The sequence below is a fragment of the Alligator sinensis genome, unplaced genomic scaffold (assembly GCF_000455745.1).
Source record: "Alligator sinensis unplaced genomic scaffold, ASM45574v1 scaffold563_1, whole genome shotgun sequence".
In the NCBI taxonomy this organism is placed as follows: domain Eukaryota; kingdom Metazoa; phylum Chordata; order Crocodylia; family Alligatoridae; genus Alligator; species Alligator sinensis.
In genome coordinates, this window is record NW_005842524.1 from 424,549 (window position 1) to 428,603 (window position 4,055).

Here is a 4,055-nt window from a genome sequence, read left to right on the forward strand (position 1 = left end):
CAGGAGCATTGGTGCACAGCCCACTGAAATCCCCAGCTATGGCTGTAGTCAATACCCAATGCTTCCAAGGAAAGTGAAAAAAAATCCTAAGACATGTAGCAACAAGAGAGGAAAAAATTCCTTCTTGGTCCTTTGTGGCAACCAGCTAACTAGTAACTGCTAGCCTGCTTGACATGCAAGAAACTTATAACCTTCACTTGTCAGAGTTCCAGGCCTATTTTAAAACTCAAGAGGTAGATGTGTAGGTCTGTCTGGAGGCTGATGTAATCTTGTCTTTTGGATACTGGCTCTCTGTACATTTTCTTTAGGCTCTGATGGATAGATTCATAAAGAGGGAGAAAAAAAAGGCTTGTATGTGTAACTGGGATGTTGATGGAAAGTGGTGTCTAAATCCAAAATTGCAATGCAGAAATGCCACAGTAAGGTATTGTTTAACCTTGAAGGCACCTAAACTTAACAGCATTTCAGTTTTTCTTCTTAAGGTTCCCCTAACATTGTACTTCTGGGCATGCCCTGAAGCATCTCAGTATTGACAAGACCTAGCAGCTCAGATCCATTCTCAGTGTAACAAGAAGAGGTGGTCCCCAGAGCAAACCCTGTGAGGGAGAGAACAGTATACACAGGTTCTGAGCGTGGAAGGGGAAAGTGGGTGGAGGGTAGAATTGCAAAAGTGGAGGGGTCATGGGTTCTGAGAGCAGGGGGCATGAGGGGAGGAGAGCATGGAGGAGGCATGTGTGTTTCCAAGAGCAGGGGGAGAAAAGGCAGCAGTCTTACCTATACTGGGAACTCTTAAACAGTCTCCAGCTGAGCTGCTGCCACCACCATGTGTTCTACCTACCCTGGCTGTTGTTCTTAAAGCAGCAACTGCTGTCACCAGAAACTGTTTTGGAGTTTACCAATTCCAAAACCTTCCTAACTTGGTGCCCCTCTCGCCCACCCCTAGTTACACTACTGTCAAGTCTCATACCTAAGCCTGATCTTGACACTAGAGATTTTTCCACCTAAACCCCTCGAGAGGCTCAATCTTTTGGCATTCTCAAAAGATGCCAAACAAAATAGACTCCCTACTTGATGTAGTAGCAGCTGCTCTTTACTTTACTAAGAAGAAAGAAGGATATATCACCCCTTTTTATGTAATGTGCTAGCGGATCGAGCATTTGCAAAGAATGTGAGATTTTGAGGTTTGGTTCTCTCCTCTGATGGAGAAGATTCAAATCCATACCACTCACGTCCCTGGAGAGTGCCCTAAGCATCAGGTTATGGGGTATTCCATTGAAATTATTCCAAAGTGCAAGGGAAGATTAAAGGTTAATTGGACCAAGAGGAGAAAGAGTGGGCATGATTCTTTAGCCTACAATCACTCGCTCAAAAGTGCTGGTTGCTTTGGGTCCCTGAGGCACCCTAGGCATTGTATAGAGAATTTAGGCATTTAATATACAGTTGTTTTTGGACCAGCCACCTAAAAGTTACGTTTTGCAACACTCACTGGATCTGAATGCCCTGTATGTGTCCTGAACTATGGTCAAAAACAAAAAAAGAAGTATCATCATAAATTAATCCCTTTGAACTCGCATTTGAAGAAACTGTTCTCTATTGTAAGTTCCAAATTTTATGCAATGCTGCTTTTTATTGTTAAACACTGGCTGTGTTTCATTCTAAAGGTGGCTTCATATTAAGGGTAGACAAAGGGCTTTTTATAGGCTATGTTGAATAGGTTGAGATAGGGAAGGTGTGATATAAATGTAAATCATTAGTTTTACACAAACTTGCACTTTGTTTCAACACACTTTTTCCCCCCTCTAAGAGAGCCTTCCTTCCAAATTATTGCAATTAATTCTAACTGTCACTTAAAAGACACACCCAAGACCTTAAATTTTATTAAAATGAGTTGCATTTAGCTAATTGCATAAAATACAAATCTGCTCTTTGGCTTCTTCTCTTGCATAGACCCTTTTCTCCAGCTTAGTTGAAACCTTGTCTGTGTTAGTAATTGCAGTGTATACTCAAGTGATGTCATAATGTAACCCATGTGTGCATATACTTTCACCCCCCTCCCCCCCCACACACACACTAGTGATAGTAGAAAGAAAGAAACCCAGGGAAAAACTCATCTAATACTGCTCTGAAAAGTGGATTAAAGGCATTTACCCCTTCAACTTAATAAGGTTGTGGAAAATATGTGGCCATCAACTCTTTAATATGTACTATAGAGTATAATGTAATTACTGGTTATTCTTCCTACTGTTTTGTATGTTCGTGTGTTTTTCTGTTCTTTCTTTTTATATTTTGAGAACACTAGTTAAAGACTGAAGCCTTCTACTTTTTTTCGAAGTGGGGAAATTCAGTACATGGAGTTATGTTTTTAGAGGAGGAAAGATTTTTAAGTCTCAGTACCTGTGGCTTCCTGCTCACCTGATTTAACACCAGATGGCCAAAAGTACATTATTTTGCTCAGGCTGACTAATAGTGAGACATGAATGGGAGCATGAGAAACTCAAGTGAATGAGATGCTGTCAGGTGGATTGCAAATTGGCTGAAAGGTCATACTCAGAGGGTGTTGGTGGTCGGGTCATATTCAACCTGGGGGGAAGTGAGCAGCGGAGTCCCCCAGGGCTCAGTCCTTGGGCCCACGCTGTTCAATTTCTTTATCAGCGATTTGGACGATGGAGTGAAAAGCAACCTGTTCAAATTTGCTGATGATACCAAAATTTGGGTGAGGTAGGCATGTTAGCAGGAAGGAAAGACTGCAGAAAGACCTGGATAGGTTGCAGAGGCGGGCTAACAAAAACAGGATGCGTTTCAATACTAACAAGTGCAGTAGTAGTAACCAGCAGCACACTTATAAGATGGGAAACTCCCTTCTTGAGAGCACGGAGGCAGAAAGGGATCTTGGAGTCATCTTTGACTCCAAGATGAACATGGGCCGACACTGCGAGGTCACGGTCGGCAGGGTGCATGTCAAGTAAGTCCAAGGAGGTGATCCTCTCCCCCTACGTGACACTGGTCAGGCCACAGCTGGAGTACTGTGTCCAATCCTGGGCACCCCACTTCGAGAGGGATGTGGGCAACATTGAGAGGGTCCAGAGGAGGGCCACCTGCATGATCTGGGGACAGCAGGGCAGACCCTACAATGAGAGGCTACAAGACCTGAACCTGTTCAGCCTTCACAAGAGAAGGCTGAGGGGGGACCTGGTGACCATCTATAAACTCACTAAGGGGGACCAGAAGGGTTTGGGGGAGACCTTGTTTCCCCTAGCGCCTCCCGGGATAACAAGGAATAATGGCCACAAGTTGTTGGAGAGTAGGTTTAGATTAGACATCCGTAAGAACTACTTCACAGTTAGGGCGGCTAGGATCTGGAACCAACTTCCAAGGGAAGTGGTGATGGCTCCTACCCTGGGGGTCTTTAAGAAGCGGCTTGATGGCTACCTGACTGGGGTCATTTGAGCCCAGTTTTCCTCCTGCCCAGGCAGGGGGTCGGACCTGAAGATCTACAAGGTCCCTTCCAACCCTACTTCTATGATGATTCTATGAGGTGCAAAGTTAAGTTAGTGGTTTGTCTCTTATGATGAACTTACACATTGCACATAGACCATATTCAGGGTACTTAAAACGTGAGTTTCTGCACATTAAAGCTTACTAACTTGTGCTAAATGCCCTCTGAACATCTGAAACTTATGCCACTTTAGGCAAAGTTTAACTCTGGGCCATACTACCTCGTTTGTGTTAGGATAACTTTAGTCTGGTCCATAGAGATGAAATGAGCAACTTGTAGTCCACCAACATCCTAGGAGGCACTGCTTCCAGCCTTCAACCACCTCAGAGCAGGAGTAGAGTCCAGGCTACTTACAGGCATAAAAAAAAAAAGAAAAAAATGGCATTTTATTTTACTTGGTGCTCCCCTGCGCCAAGCCCAGCACATGCCCAGAAGAAGCATTGCATTAGTTGGTCTCAGCTCACCCAATGTCTGTATAAATTGGGCGCTATACTGGGCCTTTTTTGGCACTTTTTTATTTAATACTTTGATTGAACCAGATTTAAATAAAAGTGTCCTG